Raw genomic sequence first — 20,375 nt, 5'->3', positions numbered from 1 at the left:
CATCTGTATATGTACATATCACCTCAGTGTATAAAATACCTCAGAATAGTATGAAGCATACCAGGACGCTTAGTATACTCTGATAATTCTGCTAACGTAAACAAACACATTTCCTGATGTTTAGAAAAATTATATCTTTCTTGATACTTCCTGGCAGATTAAAACTGTGTGCCCGACCGAGACTCGAACTCGGGAACTTTGCCTTTCGCGGGCAAGTGCTCTACCAACTGAGCTACCGAAGCACGACTCACGCCCGGTACTCACAGCTTTACTTCTGCCAGTACCTCGTCTCCTACCTTCCAAACTTTACAGAAGCTCTCCTGCGAACCTTGCAGAACTAGCACTCCTGGAAGAAAGGATATTGCGGAGACATGGCTTAGCCACAGCCTGGGGGATGTTTCCAGAATGAGATTTTCACTCTGCAGCGGAGTGTGCACTGATATGAAACTTCCTGGCAGATTAAAACTGTGTGCCCGACCAAGACTCGAACTCGAGACCTTTGCCTTTCACGGGCAAGTGCTCTACCAACTGAGCTACCGAAGCACGACTCACGCCCGGTACTCACAGCTTTACTTCTGCCAGTACCTCGTCTCCTACCTTCCAAACTTTACAGAAGCTCTCCCGCGAACCTTGCAGAACTAGCACTCCTGAAAGAAAGGATATTGCGGAGACATGGCTTAGCCACAGCCTGGGGGATGTTTCCAGAATGAGATTTTCACTCTGCAGCGGAGTGTGCGCTGATATGAAACTTCCTGGCAGATTAAAACTGTGTGCCCGACCGAGACTCGAACTCGGGACCTTTGCCTATCACGGGCAAGTGCTCTACCAACAGAGCTACGGAAGCACGACTCACGCCCGGTACTCACAGCTTTACTTCTGCCAGTACCTCGTCTCCTACCTTCCAAACTTTACAGAAGCTCTCCTGCGAACCTTGCAGAACTAGCACTCCTGAAAGAAAGGATATTGCGGAGACATGGCTTAGCCACAGCCTGGAGGATGTTTCCAGAATGAGATTTTCACTCTGCAGCGGAGTGTGCACTGATATGAAACTTCCTGGCAGATTAAAACCGTGTGCCCGACCGAGACTCGAACTCGGGACCTTTGCCTTTCGCGGGCAAGTGCTTTACAAACTGATATTGCGGAGACATGGCTTAGCCACAGCCTGGAGGATGTTTCCAGAATGAGATTTTCACTCTGCAGCGGAGTGTGCGCTGATATGAAACTTCCTGGCAGATTAAAACTGTGTGCCCGACCGAGACTCGAACTCGGGACCTTTGCCTTTCGCGGGCAAGTGCTCTACCAACTGAGCTACCGAAGCACGACTCACGCCCAGTACTCACAGCTTTACTTCTGCCAGTACCTCGTCTCCTACCTTCCAAACTTTACAGAAGCTCTCCTGCGAACCTTGCAGAACTAGCACTCCTGAAAGAAAGGATATTGCGGAGACATGGCTTAGCCACAGCCTGGGGGATGTTTCCAGAATGAGATTTTCACTCAGCAGCGGAGTGTGCGCTGATATGAAACTTCCTGGCAGATTAAAACTGTGTGCCCGACCGAGACTCGAACTCGGGACCTTTGCCTTTCACGGGCAATTGCTCTACCAACTGAGCTACCGAAGCACGACTCAGGCCCGGTACTCACAGTTTTACTTCTGCCAGTACCTCGTCTCCTACCTTCCAAACTTTACAGAAGCTCTCCTGCGAACCTTGCAGAACTATCACTCCTGAAAGAAAGGATATTGCGGAGACATGGCTTAGCCACAGCCTGGGTTATGTTTCCAGAATGAGATTCTCACTCTGCAGCGGAGTGTGCGCTGATATGAAACTTCCTGGCAGATTAAAACTGTGTGTCCGACCGAGACTCGAACTCGGGACCTTTGCCTATCACGGGCATGTGTTCTACCAACTGAGCTACGGAAACACGACTCACGCCCCGTACTCACAGCTTTACTTCTGCCAGTACCTCGCCTCCTACCTTCGAAACTTTACAGAAGCTCTCCTGCGAACCTTGCAGAACTAGCACTCCTGAAAGAAAGGATATTGCGGAGACATGGCTTAGCCACAGCCTGGGGGATGTTTCCAGAACGAGATTTTCACTCTGCAGCGGAGTGTGCGCTGATATGAAACTTCCTGGCAGATTAAAACTGTGTCCGACCGAGACTCGAACTCGGGACCTTTGCCTTTCGCGGGCAAGTGCTCTACCAACTGAGCTACCGAAGCACGACACAGGCCCGGTACTCACAGCTTTACTTCTGCCAGTACCTCGTCTCCTACCTTCCAAACTTTACAGAAGCTCTCCTGCGAACCTTGCAGAACAGTGACCTTCAGCCAACCACTTGGTCTTTACTCTGCTTCCTACCACTTTAGAACGAATACAAAATGATTGTATGTGTTATTATAAACATGATGTTATATAATTTCCGTGTGAATTTTCGTAATTTTAACTGGCTTTTCTTGTAAACCACAGTTTTACTATTGTGTCCCTTTCCTCTCTCTTACTATTTTCGACCAAGTATATACCGATGGTGTGTGTTATAATAAGCACCAAGATATAGAACTGGGATGAGAAACCTTGTATTTGTGAATAGTTTTCTTTGTCAACAAAATTTTAACTCTGCCTCATGATCGAACCAAATGGCTGATACCTTACAGTTCGTTCTTCGGAGCCTGTACAAATAGCTGTTAGGATTTTTTTTTCAGCAGAACATCCGTGGAAAGTTCATTTACCTCTACTAGCTACCTTATGCATATTTATTTTCTCTATGGTCGCTGTCGAGATTGTGTTTGCAGATGTACTATATCTGAATATAAAAGCTATGAAAACCCGCCATGAGAACCTGTTACCCAGCATCTGGTGCATGCTTATATTCAGTAACTTAGTGGATCGTAGACCAGATGTGGCTTGAACTCAAAGAAATAGTCGGCAGAAATTGAGAGATTTATACCAAATAAATTAACAAACAACGGAGCTGATCCTCCGCGGTACACAAAACAGGTCAGAACACTGGTGCAGAAACAACGGCAAAAAGGCCAAATTTAAACAGACACAAAATCTCCAACATCCGTAATTTTTTACAGAAACTCGAAATTTAGCGTGGACTTCAATGCGGGTTTCCATAAAGAAACTTCGTCTCGAAATCTGGCAGAAAAACCAAAGAGGTTCTAATCGTACGCCAAGTATGCAAGCGACAAGTCACAATGAATGCCTTCTCTGCGCCATAGCAAAAACGGTTCAAATGGCTCTGAGCACTATGGGACTTAACATTTGAGGTCATCAGTCCCCCAGAACTTAGAACTACTTAAACCTAACTAACCTAAGGAAACCACACACATCCATGCCCGAGGCAGGATTAGAACCTGTGACCGTAGCGAACCCGCGGTTCCAGACTGTAGCGCCTAGAACCGCTCGGCCACTCTGGCCGGCTTGGTTGTTATCGCTTGTGTTTTTATCTGACTGGATTCGTGATTTCCTGTCAGAGAGGCCACAGTTGTAAATAACTGACGGAAAGTAATCGAGTAAAACAGAAATGATTTCTGGCATTCCCCGACGTAGTGTTATATGTCCTTTGCTGTTCTTTATCTATATAAACGATTTAGGAGGCAATCTGAGCAACCGTCTGAGGTTGTTTGCAGATGACGCTGTCGTTTATCGAGTAGTAAAGTCAGCAAAAGATCAAAACAAAACGCAAAACGATTGAGAAAAGATCTAAAATGTGAGAAAATTGGCAATTGATCCTAAATAATGAAAAGTGTGAGGTCATCCACATGAGTGCTAGAAGGAATCCGTTAAATTTCGGTTACACGATAAATCAGTCTCATCTGAAGCCGTAACTTAAACTAAATACCTAGTAATTACAATTACGAATAACTTAAACTGGAAAGAACACATACAAAATGTTTTTGGGAAGGCTAACCAAAGACCGCGTTTTATTGGCACTTAGCAAATGTAGTAGATCTACTAAAGAGAATGTCCACACTATATTTGTCCGGCTCTTTTGGAGTACTGTTGCGTAGCGTGGGATTCTTACCCGGTAGGATTAACGGAGTACGCCGAGAAAGTTCAAAGAAGAGCAGCACGTTTTGTATTATCGTGAAATAGGGGAGAGAGTGTCATGGACATGATACAGAATTTGGGATAGAGACCGCTAAAACAAAGGTGTTTTTCGTAGCGGCGAAATCTTCTCACCGACTTTTTCCTCCGAATGCGAAAATATTTTATTGAAGCTTACCTTCACAGGGAGAAACGATCATTATAATAAAATAATGGAAATCAGAGCTCGCACGGGAAGATATAGGTGTCCGTTTTTTCTGTTCGCTGTTCGAGAGTGGAATAATAGAGAATGATGGTAAAGGTACCAGGCACTTAAGTGTGATTTGCAGAATATACATGTAGATGTAGATGTAAATAATTAAAAAAGCTTTCAGTCGCCATGCTAATTTCGCTACCAAAGTCCAAAAAGGTTTTTTCCTCTCCATTATAAAAGCCAATTTCCACAAGAGGTTGTCCAATTCTAGTATCATTAGCATCACCTTCTTCATGTAATAAGTCCTCCTCACTACCATTCTATGTCCAGTCATTATTATCTATTTTGCGATTTATACCTTTTATCTAATTCCTTTTCAATTACACATAAACCTACTTTCTTCTCCTTACAAGCAGCCAACGCTCTATATCTGTCAATTATAGAAATATTAACATTTTCCTAGACTCCAAAATCTACTTCATCGGTCAAAGAATTTGTGATAGTTACCTCCTTCACAATTTTGGAAAATGTTCCTTCTCCTTCCTTATCTCCTTCCCCCAAACCATTATGTAAAATAAATACATCCCCTTATATTCTTTACTCTTCCTCTTCACTACTACTACTGTAACTACTGCTATCACTAATAACTTCATTACCAGAATCACTAATATTCTCTGAAACACTATACATCTGAGAACAAGTTTCCACACAAGATTCCAATGATTTCACATTACTTCTATAACTAACCTCAGGTACATTCTCTTTAATCAATAGGTTTTGACTTCCACACATTTTAGCACCAAAGCTGGTATTACTACAAAGTTCTAAGTTCACTGTTTCTTCATGGCAAATTTGTAACATTGGTAGGCCAAGAAATATGAGCCCCTCAGCATGGACCCTTGCTCTTGTGGGTGTCTTCCCCCATCTGAGACTCTCCCATTCTGTAATAACCTCTGTTATTACCCCTTAAATTCATTCCACTTCTTCGTCCTCTCCCTCTCACATTATTATTTGGTTCATTCTGTTGGTCTGATCCTTGCTGTCATGATATCACTCGGAACGTCTGCCTTTTGCCACGTACCTAGATCCCTCACTCCACTCAGAAAATCTTTAATATTATTGTTATGTCCAATTAACCCATATCTCTTATTAGAAGGCAACTATGTCATTAGTACCTGTTGTACTGCATGAGTCATCTAAATATTTTAACTTCCTGATACATCTCTCGCAGAACGCTTTCATAATCGCCAATATTTCTTATCATATCATTGAGTCTTATCAAAAGCTTCTATAACATCAATTTGTTTTTCTATGGGCCAGTACTCTCCTAGAAACGCTAATACAAAATCCTCAAAGGACTCACTTATCTGGTGCATCTGATGTCCAGTTCAAACTTTCTCTCTTAAACACACACTTTCTTTTCCCAGTTTCTCTTTCTCTAACCAACCTGCAGCAAACTGGCCCCACAAGCTATTTATAAAAGACTCTATATTTACATCCTCATTAAGATGGAAAAAACATATTATTGAAACTACTACCATCCCTCATCTGCGCTACTAATGATGTTACTATAAAACTATTAGTTTTTGCTATTATTTCTAAATTATCTACCTCGTTTCCAATCCCAGAAAGCCTCTTTAATTCCTTTCACATCTCCCTTATTCTTTTTGATATGTTTCTGGAAAATATGACCGCAATAGTTTTTCATTTCAGCCTTTCCTAGTTCACATTCAACAGCATGGGCTCAAATGTTTTTTCCAAGCATTCTACCATTTCCTTTATGACATTCTCAAATTTCTTTCGTTTTTCATTCATTCCAAATTCTGCGTCATTAAACGTCTCTTTAATTTCATCTTCGAATTTTCAAAATCTTTATTTACTACTTTTCTAGCCCTGCCACCTACTCCTGTTTAAATTCTTTCAAGTTTTCCTCAAATTTCCTGTCTATCTTTCCTATTCATCCTCCCATTCTTTTTACCGTGTTTCCTTTATTTCTTCATTTTCATGTGTGATTAACTAACAGCTTCTACATTTCTACTCACGGTTTTTATAGCTCCTTCCATTTTCTTCTCCTCTTCTTCCGTTATCTTCTGCTTTCTTCCATTTTTCGTAAGCAGCAATGCAAATACACTTTCTAATTGTAAGCTATGTAGCGTAAGCACAAGAATCGAAACGTAGCACATGAAAGCATACTTATTTGTACCACCAATGTAGAACGTAACAGAAGGCGCCTACAGTGCACCTAGTACTGTGCGTCAGCAGCAGTTGTGTTCTCACTTCTGTTTTCCCGCTATTCGGGCTTTTTATGCCGGCTATTGTCTCTGCCTGACATGCTCTTGTTTTAGTGCTTGAGTTTCTCTCTGTAGCGTATTTAACATAATATGTGTAAAAAACTGGCATTGCTCTTAAATAGTTCTTTCGCGGCAGGTGAATTTCAGACCGTGTGACGAAAGGTCTTAATAAAAATCGAAAATCTAAATGTACCACTGTGCTTCTGTTCTCCATTAATCGATGAGTTCTCAGTATCCAGGTGATAAATGCTACAAATCTTCTTGCACTCTGAAAGTGGTCTGCATATTCTGAAGGAGTAGGGATGTCACACTGGGCGAAAGAAACGTGGTGTGACCTTGACACAGTATAATGTTCGAGGACTGCCAGTCTGCGAAAGCCGTGAGTGGTAAGTGTGTAAAAATTTACACAGCTGTGCCTCGTATAGGACACGGGAAGACAAATGGTTCAAATGGCTCTGAGCACTATGGGACTTAACTGCTGTGGTCATCAGTCCCCTAGAACTTAGAACTACTTAAACCTAACTAACCTAAGAACATCACACACATCGATGCCCGAGGCAGGATTCGAACCTGCGACCGTAGCAGTCGCGCGGTTCCGGACTGAGCGCCTAGAACCGCTAGACCACCGCGGCCGGCACAGGAAGACATTGCTTGGGCGTGATCTAAGAAAAGTGATTAAGACATTAATTCTTTCCGGATAACAATATGTCTGTGAACAATAGAGACAGTCGGTGTAACTGCATGGCAGAGTGAACAGTCATTGAAAACGAAATAGTTAATAAGGTCGGAAACAATCAGGAAGTGGAAGTAATCGAAAACATATTAATAAATTCTGAATTCCTTAGACAGCAAAGTGACTCAGCAGTTGGAAATGAGAGTGCAATTAGCGAGCAGGTAACAATGCAATCCTCGACACCCATGAGTACTCAGGAAGAAACAATAGATAAGGACGGTAACGAAATTCTAATGTAAATTCAGCAGACTATTAAAGACAGTAACCACAGAAATGAAAATTAAGTGATCTAATTGCAACAAGTGATCAAAAATGCCAGGGCATCACAGAAGTTCTCAAGAATAATAACAAAAGAAAAACTTTGAGAAGAACTCAGCGCCGGCCGAGGTGGCCGAGCGGTTCTAGGCGCTACATTCTGAACCGCACGACCGCTACGGTCGCAGTTCGAATCCTGCCTCGGGCATGGATGTGTGTGAAATCCTTAGGTTAGTTAGGTTTACGTAATTCTAAGTTCTAGGGGGCTGATGACCTCACAAGTTTAAAGTCCCATTGTGCTCAGAGCCATTTTTGAACAAAGCGGAGAGCACTAATATCGAGGATGAGGTTCAAAGGGACTTAGTAGAACAGAGTCTGATACAAGGAAACAATGACAGATTTGTCTAAGCAGAATAAGAAACAAGTCAGCGAAATCTGAACAACAGGTCTCTACCAAGCGCACAAAGATGATCAGCAGCGTGTAAAGTCACTGCGGTGAGCTATTGCAACAAAATTTGCCAAATCCACGAATCCTGCAGGGAACGTGAACTACCGATTTTGAAGGGGACGAGGAGAAGATGCTTGAAGGAACAGCTACAATGGTACAAGACAAACAGAAAGAAATTGTCATTACCAGCATCAGTGTTGCGAGTGATAATTATTTAGGTGTGTGTAAATTTGTCATTCCAGGAAACAGATCACGTACATCCAGTTGCTTTAGTAAGACAGTAAATTGGGGTGAATGGAAGAAAATGAGTTTTTGCATTGGCTGTATGCAAAGGTGACGACATTCCTCGGGTAGCAAGGTAATCGACTAATACAGGAGCTACGAACAATTGGAAAGTGCATTTCTGAGGAAGTATTGATCACGAAATAAACAATAATCGGTGAAAGCGTCATTCTTGACACCTTTTAATTATTCACGTCATGAAGGGAAAATGAAATAATTTGTCCGAACATATTTACAGAAGTGCATACCTACATGACACAGTACACAAATAAGAATTGATGGAAATTTTGATTCAAAGGTTACCATTGTCCATACACAGAAAAGTTTCACTTTTGCCACATCGCGATGTGGGGGAATTATATTTAATGTTGGATAACATACAAGATCAATTCGCACAGAAAGGATGCTGGCGAAATCATCGTCGTGAATTTGTGAATAACTAGAGAAGTCCCGAAATAGTTGTCAGAAAGAAACTATCATGGAGAACGTTCGCGAACACATCGAGAAATCGAAAACTGAAACGATATTCCATTGTGATCTAGTTGAGAACAAATACTGCAAGCACGTCAGTACCAATTATAACCACTAAGTTTGAAGACCAGAAGGGTGTAAGCTACACCTATTACAAGACAACAGTCAGAAACAGTGAACTGTTAATATTTATTTTTGTCTCTGAGAAATGTGGAAGAAAAGCAGATAGTTTGGTAAACTCAGGTAGTAGGGTGACTGCTGTCCCAGATGTATTATACGATAAGTTAAAGAAGATCAAAAACATTCCAGCAGCCTTACCAGTGAATGGAATTCACATCTTTAGTGGCTTAAAGAGCAAGAGTAACCCAATGACAGGTCAGTGCTGTGACGCATTGCCAACCACTACAGACGAAATTTGGAACCAGGTGAATGCAGCATGGATGGCTATACCACAGGACACCATTAGAGCCTTATACGCGTCGATGTCATCACGAATGGAACAAGTTATCAGGACCAATGGCAGACCCTGTGTCTACAGGGCACATGCTTAACCGAAGTGGGAGAAATGCTAATCATTTCCGCAGAACATGCTAATGTACATCTCCTATGAAAATGAACGACCTGTTCTAGTCGTTCAAGATGTTTTTTTTTCTGAACATGAGTGTAGTTGCATCGACAGTGCAGGTACATACGTATGCCGTCTAGCGGCGCGCACCTGTTTCGACTTCATTTCTGTCTGCTACTCGGGCTTTTCCTTCGACCGTTAACCCAGCCTGATGATGCATGCTCGTTTTATCGCTTCAGTTATTTCCTGTAGTGTAACTAGTATAGTATTCGGAGAAAGTTGCTTTGGTCTTAAATAGTTCTTTAGATGCACATGAGTCTCCAACTATGTGCAAAAAGTGTTAATAAAAATTGCAAGACTAAATTTATCAACTGGTTAGTTCTCAACAACCTATTTTTATTTATTGAGATTTTCCTCTATACAAAGGTTTCCTCCCATATAACAAATACCCGGAACTCATTACATCTGTTACAGAAGATATTAATTTATCTTCTCAGGATGTCCCTCCAGGTGTTTCGGTTCTTTTACAAGTACATCTTCTTCCTCTGCACTAAGTCTTCCCATTGTTAATTGTACATTTTGGAGCCAGGTGGTCATTGGGCGTTCTCAACAGCTATGTGACAAGTACTATGAAACCTCTTGCTGTGGCAACCTCTGGAAGTGGTCTATGTACTCTGAAAGTAAATGGGGTGTTACATACTCTTCATTTTTCATTTACTTCTTTTTTAATATCTGCTTCCTATTTAATGACTAACACTTCTTCTACACTCTCCTAACAGTTTCTCTGTTTGTCTCTCCTACACGTTCACTTCTCCATGTTTGTAAACTAGCTATGCACCCCTCCAGTTTAATCGTCATGTTGAAGACTCAAGGAAAAAAGTGAAAAAAAAAAAAACAAATCGAAACGAAATGTAAGACCGACTATATTTCGAAGCCCAAATTCGAAGACTGCAATGTTTAAGTAAAACAGCACTGAAAGCAACTCTGTCTTGTCACTATATGGTGCCATATGTAACGTGCTATTCATTTCTGTCATGAATCAGTTACTTTGTAAAACATTTATAATGAATTTATCTGAACATTTAACTTATAATAAAGTAGTGATGTAAACATCGTTTATTTTAGAATCAAAAAAACCTGTTTCAATAGCGAAGTTTCTAAATTTGGTAAGCAAACTGAAAAGTGTATGTATAACAAAATCCTGTAATCACTTTGTAAACAATAGCGGAACAGGCTGTAACGTAACTCAGCTATAACTACGAAAGGCATATAAACTCAAATGCTGTAATATGGCTGTCTATTGGATGTAAACATAGTTCTCATAGTTGGACAGATGTCAAATTTAAAGTTACCATATGTTTCTTGTCTTCCTCTGGTGACAAGCGAGAAGCCATGCTTCTATCGATAGGAGCCCGGAAGCTGTTGTCAGATGCTACAGATTTGCGATTTGGCACGTACCACAGTCAATACGTAAATGTGGCTACCAGAAACACTGCAGCCATACAAAAACACTATCTTTCAAAAAATATGTAAAAACACAAGCAATAACAACCAAAGAAAACCAGAAGAGAAAGACAAAGACGGTAAATAGTGATGACTACAGCTAATAGGATAAACAATGTCAACTCTAAATAGTGAATACTCTCACTGAAAAACCTGTATTTATAGACAAAGCAATTACGACAAACATTCGTCATAAAAGGAAATAAAATAGAATTTAAATCTTTTAAAATGATTTCCCCAAGCCTTTATAAAGAGAGCAACACAGAGACAAGAAGGGGAGAAAGCTTCGTACTGCAGCTTATCTGTTCGTAGGCAGTGATCTGTTATTTCATCGGTGGTGACTGCGTAACTTAAGCACTGAAGCAGCTATGTCACTCGTGAACTGCAGTGCGTTCATTTTCTTGCTTGATACATGATTCTCATGGTGGCAATGTTATCCTGCCTCGTATTCCCTTTGAGTGCGTGTTGGTCAGTGGTAATAGTTGATGCTGTTTGGCTTGGAGTCCATTAGTGTATGCCAGTGACGTTGCTGACACAATCGCTACAACTGCTAAAAGCACATACATAGCTTTGACGTAACCTGTAACCCGGTTTCACTTGTTGTGCATTGAAGCTATTTCGTCCGTTTTTAGCACGCGCATCACATTCGCAATTTCACAGTATGGCGAACTAGTCCCACATGCAACAAACAGTTTAACCGTTTCTGTTGCGACGGTTAATGATTTAATTCCCGACGAAGCCCATTACACTGCGTACAATAACACTAATAAGGATATTAGTTTATGCAGCTCGCTTCGCAGCAAAACGGTTTGGTTTAAAAATAATAACAATCGCTGTCCACTCCAATTTGGTTGTGACTGGTCTTTATAATATGCCACGAAGCTTGCAGTATTCAAACAGTCTAACAATTTTCTTTTACAGCGTTCACGTCAAAGTCTAGTTCAAGCCGCGTCCCAAACATAATAGCCCGGCTGTAAACTTGCGTTTGTCTTTATCCGACGCAGTACTAACACGTTGCAGCGTGTATATACTGTAACAACTGCTACAGCTTCTGACATCAAATGTAACAACTATGACGGCTTATGACACTAAATGTAACAATTGTGTTACTAAATGTGACACTTCTGTCACTCAATGTAACTGTGTGTTTTCTCTTTTGATGCTGTCAATTGTCAGGATGAGCATTCTAAAGCATTCTGTCAGGGTGAAAATATTAAATAAATTAACTTTTCTCTCTTAACAACATGTGGGCAGGGTGGGTTCTTCCTTGGCTCGGGTATGAGGTCGAATGAAACATCATTCTTACATAAGTTAACTTTTATTGAAAGTTTCGTACAACTGTATCTTACTGGGACGTTCTGGTTCGGAGAGCGGCAGCCGTGTCGTTTGCGTAGCCTTCTGCTGCGACAGCGGCGGCGGCGGCGTCTGATTACGCGTAGCGGTGTGTATCTCGTGTCGCCGTCTCGCCCAGCTGACCGGAGACGCGCAGCGCGAGATGGCCCGTTTAATTATTGCGAGCGACGTCGTGCATCGGATGGTGATACCTTGAATGTGGCGTCCCAGTGTTTCTCTTCTCTAAGCGGCCGCGTGTGTTGTGCGTCGACCAGCGGAGCGGCGCGGCGGTGGAAGGCCAGTGTCCCGAACTCGAACCACGGACTCCCGCTTGCCAGTCTTCGGCTGTCAGGTCTTCATCCCAGCTCACAGGTGACTACTGATGTGAGGCCGTCTCCTTCCCGTCCTCACGAGTCACCCGGGTATGTAAAAACCAGACTTCCAATACCTTTTAACTTCTGTCTTCTGGCGCCGCGGCTGCTGCTTGCTATTCCATTACAGCGGCGGACTTGGTGCGTCTGTGCATGATGCAGTCTCTTCTTGCATGACGGTCTTCAGCACCGAAACTGACTGAAAACTACTGCTACTCTTCTTTTCTTCCTTCGTCTCTCGTCTTCGTCTCCGTCTGTCTTCATCTGTCTTCATCTCGGGCCCACCGCGTCTCGCGTATTTATTCACTTCAGTTCACTGGGGGTGAACGACTTCACGGCCATTGCCTCTTCTGTCACGTTGAAAAGCTTCTCGAAGAATCTTCTTGACCTCGGTCATTGGCTCTTGGAATGTAGGCGTGGGCCTTTGCTCATGCGACAACTTAGAAACACGTGAGCCGGTCGGGCGATGCCCTGACGGCTGAATCGACAGCGCCTGCTTATGTGGAACTCGCTGACTCCACGGTCATTGTTTCTTCTGTTCTGCCCGCTGAATGCCAGTATGTAACTCTCTAAACTAAACCAAGTTTTCCATTTATATTCTAATTTCTTAGTTCACTTTGATTTCACTAATTTATTTACTTAATTAACACTCAACATTCCTCCACCCTTCGGAGAAATTCGCCCTCGAATTTACCACTCAACATTCCTCCACTCTTCACACGGAAAAAAGCACAAGCACTGAAAACTCTCGACTTAGAAGATTGCACACGCTTCACATTAAGTACGTGGAAAATAGTTTATCACTTTACAAAAGCACTGTACGGTCATGAATCACATAGTTCTTACATAAATGGTTGTAATAAGTGTAACAAATCTTGATTACAATGAATAAACAAAAAATAGATTTTGCACTTAGAAAATTACATAGCAACAGCTGTTTAATCTACCCTATACTAATGCAAGAATATCTATTCTACAGTATTGTTTATGTTAACAAGAGACTGTTTAATATAGAATGAAGTACAATAAACAAAATTAATACACTAATGCTCAAAAGTAACTACTGAAGTACACCAGTTAAGAGTGTGGTATCCAGTTAACAGGGATTTGATGAAGTGGTATATTATTATTTGGCTTATTTTTTCGTCTTAAATAAAAGAAAACTGTACAAAGCAGAAACACCAACACAAAGGTTCCAGATATACCCGTTCCTAGCATTATAATTTTAGTTTTGTGTTCACCTTTTAATTTTAAGACATGTTGCATCATAACATTGGCATCAATTTTGCCTTGCTGTGAGTTTATGAACATATCTAATGACTTCAGAAGGGAACTGTCAAGGGAGTCATTGAGGTAGGATAGGTTTTGTGTAGGAAATGCTTGCATGGCGTTTTCTGAAAAAAGCAAACAACATGGTTATGAACCTACCAACCTAGTAAAAACAAAAATAAAGAAAAGAGGAAATACATTGTTAACTACAGATCTACATGGTTCTACGTTCAACTTTTCTTTCTTAAAAAATAAACCATTATAATTTATTAATTATTTACATTTGTATACTGTCCATAGTCTACTAAGATTCAACTAGGACATTCGCACTCTTGATCGAAGATTGTATGGTGCCATGTCTGTATGTTGTGCTGGCGTGGCCACTCTTTTTCCTTTACGGGAACTTCCTCCACCCTTCGGAAAAGCAGACACTATTGTTGAAGGAATTACATCTGGAGCCCCCTTAAAAGGTTTTAACCGACTTGCATGGACAATGGTAGTTCGGGTGGGCAGTTGCAATTTAACGTTGACTGGTGACGTGATCTCAATAATTTGATAAGGACCTCTGTAGTTTGTTACAAATTTCTTCGTTTTTCCTTTAGCTATGTAAGGAGTTGAAAGCATAACCCACTGACCGATTTTGTAATTTGGATATTTAGCTTGGGTATTACCTAATCTTTCCTGTCGTTCCAAAGCCTTTGTATTAGATTTTTGAACCTTTTTCCATACCTCCTTCATCATTCGACTGAAATCTCTTACTGTTTCTCCGACTTTTCCGTTTTTCTGCCTGATTACATCAAAAGGGGACGGCATTTTTTTCCCATAGACCACTTCATAAGGTGACATGCCAGTTGCTTCATGCGTTTTGGCGTTGTATACTGACACGATTATTGGTAAATACGTATCCCAATTAGAATGTTGTTCGTTAATATAATAACTAAGCATCTTGCCAATTGTCCGATGAACTCTTTCTGTGCGCCCGTTGCACTGAGGGTGTAACGGAGTTGTGCGTAATTTGCGTATTTTTAATAAGTGGCATAGCTGTTTCATTAATTCAGACATAAAATTAGATCCCTGATCTGTGATAATAGCTTCTGGTACTCCAAATTTAAGTATCCAGTTGTTAACTAAAGCTTGGGCAACTGTATTTGCTTGCTGATCTGGGAGACTCACCATAGCTAGATAGCGTGAAAAGTGATCGATAATTGTAAGAACATACTTATTACCAGCAGGTGTTTTATGAAATGGCCCATAGAGATCGACTCCGCAGATTTGAAATGGACATGAAGCCTCGGGGAGCCTCTGTAAGGGTATTTTTGAACGAGAAAGTTCAGCTCGTTGTGCGCACGCAATGCAATTACGAACGTACTGCGCAACATCCTGCTTTCTGGTTTGCCACCAAAATCGCTCTGCTACTCGTCTTTCGGTTGTCCGCTGTCCACCGTGTCCTGCAAGGATATGATCGTGGGCCTCTGCCATTATTTCTTGTCTAAGGTGTTGGGGGACAACAATTCGCGGTCCAAGTTTTGTTTTACGGCATAATACACCATCTTCAAAGCAAAATTGTTTTTGAGTTGCGTATTTTTTACATTCTGTATCCTCATCTTGTGCGTTTCTCCAGTCCTCAGTATCTCGGCCTGTTGCTTCCAAAAGTGCTATTTTCCGACTTAGGCAATCTGCATTCGTGTGTTTTTTGCCTGGTTTATGGATAACTTCGAAATCCATTTCGGAAAGACATAGGGCCCAACGGGTAAGACGACTAGATGGATCCTTTAATCCAAGCAACCATTTTAAAGCTGCGTGGTCTGTAATGACCTTGAATTTTCTACCATACAAGTAGCATTTAAAGTATTTGATACCATAAATAACACTTAACAATTCTTTCTCCGTTGTGGAATAATTTCTTTCTGCCGTTGTTAGTTGTCTCGAAGCATAGGCTATGGGGTGTTCCGCGCCATTAATATTCTGACTCAAAACAACTCCTACTGAATGACCACTTGCGTCACAGGATAAAATAAATTCTTTATTGTAATCTGGGTAGGCTAATACAGGACTGTGTGTTAACTTATCTTTAAGGGTTTGAAATGCAGATTCACAATCTTCAGACCAATGAAATTTTGCACCCTTTTTCAACAATTGGGTTAAGGGTCGGGCAATTTCAGCAAAATTTTGAACATATTTTCGGTAATACGATGCGAGACCAATGAAACTTTGTACTTCCTTAACGCGTTGTGGTGTTGGGAAGTCCTTAACTGCCGAAATTAATCGAGGATCTGTTTCAATTCCTTTTTCACTAATGACATGCCCTAGGTATGTAACCTCTGTCAATGCAAAACTACATTTTTCCATATTTAATGTTAATTTAGCTTTTCTAAGTCTCTGAAAAACATTACGCAGACGCACAGCATGTTCATTAATGTCTCTGGAGAATACAATAATATCGTCTAGATATACACAACATTGCTGAGTTTTGAGTCCTCGCAATACTCCATCGAGTAGTCTTTGAAAAGTTGCTGGTGCATTTCTCAAACCGAAAGGCATTCTTTTAAATTGCCAGTGGCCTCCAGGGGTAGAAAATGCTGTTTTATGCCTATCTTCAGGTGCAACTTCCAATTGATGATATCCGCTACGTAGATCGATTGTTGAAAAGTATTTACTGTTATCCAAACTGTCAATGATATCTGTAATGTTTGGAAGAGGATAAACATCTGAGATAGTTTGTTTGTTAAGGTGTCTGTAGTCACAACAAAATCTATATCGTTTCGTACCGTCGGGAGACTTCTTTGGAATAATTACGATATTTGAATTATAAGGCGAATCAGAATATTCTATAAATCCATCTTTTAGATGCTGTTCTATAAATTCATCCAGTACTGGCTGTAAGTGATGCGCAACTCTATAAGGCTTCCTATAAACTGGGGGGCTATTTCCTGTTGGGATCCTATGCTGTGTGATGTCTGTTGCTGGCAATGGACCTTCTGCATTAAATAAATCTTGGAACTCAACTAAAACTGCTTCTATCGTGTCTCTATCATTTCCTTTCAAATGCTCAATCTTCTGGCGCAATGCGGTTTTATAGGCGTCTGGTTTCTGACCATCATTAATATCTGACCAAATGAAATCTTCTTCTTCAAAAGTACTGACTGTAGCTACTAATATTCCCTTACGCAACTCTTTGTCCTCCACTCCGAAATTGTCAATATGTACCGGTACTTTTCTTTCTCCCTCAACGTCTTGAACCCGTACAACACTCCTACGTACAAAACAATGTGATACATCTAATTCCTCATTTTCCTCTAATGGCTCTATTAGACACACTGTATCTGTAGGTACTTCGTGGTCAACGGTCATCCAGAGAAGTTTTCCTGAGCCAGATGGTATCTGATCCCGCGAATCAACCTTCAAGGACGTTGCACGCAGTATAGTTGATTTCGCCTTCCGGTTAGGGAAATCTTGCGGCAGAGGGTCCTTTGCAGCGGTGTCACCTAACTGAAACACTATTCCGCTAAGTTCTACAGTTTGCTGTCTGAGGTCGATTTTAGCGTGATGTTTATTCAGGAAATCCAACCCTAGGATCGCGTCGTACCCGTCAGTTACCTTTGTTACCACTTCTACATCTTCTTGAAATTGTACACCGTGAATATAGAAAATCAGTGATGTACATCCTAATGACTTCACTGTACCTCCTCCTACTCCACTCAATCTATACCTTGGAGGGTCATATTTCTTTTCCGCAATACATTCATTACTTACTATTGATACGTTTGCGCCTGTATCCACCAGTATCCTTGCCTCTTTATCCTGTATGGTAGCAGATAACCAGCATTCCGCCTTCACATTCGCCTTAATGGCATGAAATTTTATTGGGAACGCCTGGCGGCGGCTCCGACATTCCCGTTTGAGTTTAACTGATTTCTATTTCCAAAAACTTTCTTAGACCTGCATTCCTTGAATGTGTGACCTGTTCTTTGACAATTAGTGCATTGAGGTTGTCTGCAATTTTTTGCTATATGTCCCTGTCGATCGCACCTAAAACATCGTACTCCTGCTGAAAATATATTTCGCTTCTCCTTGTATCTGGTGGCAATGTCAATTTCTTCAAAAGCTGTCGCCACAGATACAGCTTCTGCTAAATTTTTAGGAAACTCTGCCCTGACACGACGGGACGTTTCAGGAGGTAACCCACGTAAAAATGTATCCAGAGCTCTATTTTCTGCCTCTTGTAAAATAACTTTATTTGCTTCATCACTAGTTGTCAACTGATAGGTGTTAATATTAACTTTTCTAATCCTATCTACAAAGCTTTCTAACGACTCGTTTTGCCTCTGAGTGATAATGTTTAACTGTTCCCTATAAAATCTACAGCTGTTCTGTTTTTGAAAACGTTTAAGCAATCCTTTCTTCAATTCCTCAAATGTTGGAGCATTCCGTAATTCTTCATGGTATAAGACGTGTGCTTTAGCCTCTCCTGTCAATCTTAACTTTGTCATTTGTAAGAGCTGTTCATCTGACCATGATCCTAACTTTGCAGCTGCTACTAAATCATCAAAAAAGGCTGTTATGTCCTCGCCAGGTTTACCTGAAAAAGGATTTACTAAGGCTGCTGCTGAGGAATCTAGGGTGGGAGGGATTGAATTGGTTTGCCTAACCTCACTCAACTGTTTAAATAATGTATTATTATCATTTTTAAGCTGTGCTATTTGATTAACTAAGCTCTGAATAGCTTCCTCAGTAGAAACCGCTTGTGGTGCTGACTCTGACTTTGTACGATTTCGTGTCCTCATTTTACAAACTGTTAGTTACACAATCTTACCACACTGAATGAAAAGGATGTTTCAATATTTTCGAGAAACTCTTAAAATCATGAGAGAGAACAAACTCCTAAATAAAGAAAATATTACGACTGATATGCAAACCCCTATTCTTTCACACATTAAACAATACTAACTGTGGACCTTTAGTGACTGTCATTCACACCTCATATTGAGCCAAGGGTTTTTTCTCTGACACCAATTGTAACAACTGCTACAGCTTCTGACATCAAATGTAACAACTATGACGGCTTATGACACTAAATGTAACAATTGTGTTACTAAATGTGACACTTCTGTCACTCAATGTAACTGTGTTTTCTCTTTTGATGCTGTCAATTGTCAGGATGAGCATTCTAAAGCATTCTGTCAGGGTGAAAATATTAAATAAATTAACTTTTCTCTCTTAACAACATGTGGGCAGGGTGGGTTCTTCCTTGGCTCGGGTATGAGGTCGAATGAAACATCATTCTTACATAAGTTAACTTTTATTGAAAGTTTCGTACAACTGTATCTTACTGGGACGTTCTGGTTCGGAGAGCGGCAGCCGTGTCGTTTGCGTAGCCTTCTGCTGCGACAGCGGCGGCGGCGGCGGCGGCGTCTGATTACGCGTAGCGGTGTGTATCTCGTGTCGCCGTCTCGCCCAGCTGACCGGAGACGCGCAGCGCGAGATGGCCCGTTTAATTATTGCGAGCGACGTCGTGCATCGGATGGTGATACCTTGAATGTGGCGTCCCAGTGTTTCTCTTCTCTAAGCGGCCGCGTGTGTTGTGCGTCGACCAGCGGAGCGGCGCGGCGGTGGAAGGCCAGTGTCCCGAACTCGAACCACGGACTCCCGCTTGCCAGTCTTCGGCTGTCAGGTCTTCATCCCAGCTCACAGGTGACTACTGATGTGAGGCCGTCTCCTTCCCGTCCTCACGAGTCACCCGGGTATGTAAAAACCAGACTTCCAATACCTTTTAACTTCTGTCTTCTGGCGCCGCGGCTGCTGCTTGCTATTCCATTACAGCGGCGGACTTGGTGCGTCTGTGCATGATGCAGTCTCTTCTTGCATGACGGTCTTCAGCACCGAAACTGACTGAAAACTACTGCTACTCTTCTTTTCTTCCTTCGTCTCTCGTCTTCGTCTCCGTCTGTCTTCATCTGTCTTCATCTCGGGCCCACCGCGTCTCGCGTATTTATTCACTTCAGTTCACTGGGGGTGAACGACTTCACGGCCATTGCCTCTTCTGTCACGTTGAAAAGCTTCTCGAAGAATCTTCTTGACCTCGGTCATTGGCTCTTGGAATGTAGGCGTGGGCCTTTGCTCATGCGACAACTTAGAAACACGTGAGCCGGTCGGGCGATGCCCTGACGGCTGAATCGACAGCGCCTGCTTATGTGGAACTCGCTGACTCCACGGTCATTGTTTCTTCTGTTCTGCCCGCTGAATGCCAGTATGTAACTCTCTAAACTAAACCAAGTTTTCCATTTATATTCTAATTTCTTAGTTCACTTTGATTTCACTAATTTATTTACTTAATTAACACTCAACAATACGCACACTTTCGTCTCCGCATAGCCACTCTCACACTCTCTGTTCGCCTGCAACTATCGATATCGCTCACGCATCACACTTCGTTTAACAGTTCTACATATTACATTTGGTTTTAAATGTTCCATTTAACAAAATCATTACGAAGACGATAAAAAATAAATTGAAAGTTTTCAGTAATGTGCTCAAAAATAAGAGTAAATATGTAAAGACGACATTCGTGTTGTTGCACAAATAAAGTAAAACGTAGTTACAATTTTTTACTCC

General features: G+C 41.5%; 2 non-coding genes across 2 annotated transcripts; both read right to left on the bottom strand.

Annotated features, from left to right (window-relative positions):
• Positions 1 to 1,545: 1,545 nt before the first annotated feature.
• Trnas-uga lies at positions 1,546 to 1,620 on the bottom strand. The gene has a single exon. It is a non-coding gene; the product is annotated as a tRNA-Ser (tRNA).
• A 524-nt stretch (positions 1,621 to 2,144) lies between these two features.
• Trnas-cga lies at positions 2,145 to 2,219 on the bottom strand. The gene has a single exon. It is a non-coding gene; the product is annotated as a tRNA-Ser (tRNA).
• Between the last annotated feature and the right edge of the window lie 18,156 nt (positions 2,220 to 20,375).

This window comes from Schistocerca piceifrons, chromosome 3 (genome assembly GCF_021461385.2).
Source record: "Schistocerca piceifrons isolate TAMUIC-IGC-003096 chromosome 3, iqSchPice1.1, whole genome shotgun sequence".
In the NCBI taxonomy this organism is placed as follows: Eukaryota; Metazoa; Arthropoda; class Insecta; order Orthoptera; family Acrididae; genus Schistocerca; species Schistocerca piceifrons.
This window is presented reverse-complemented; position numbering and strand designations above follow the sequence as displayed.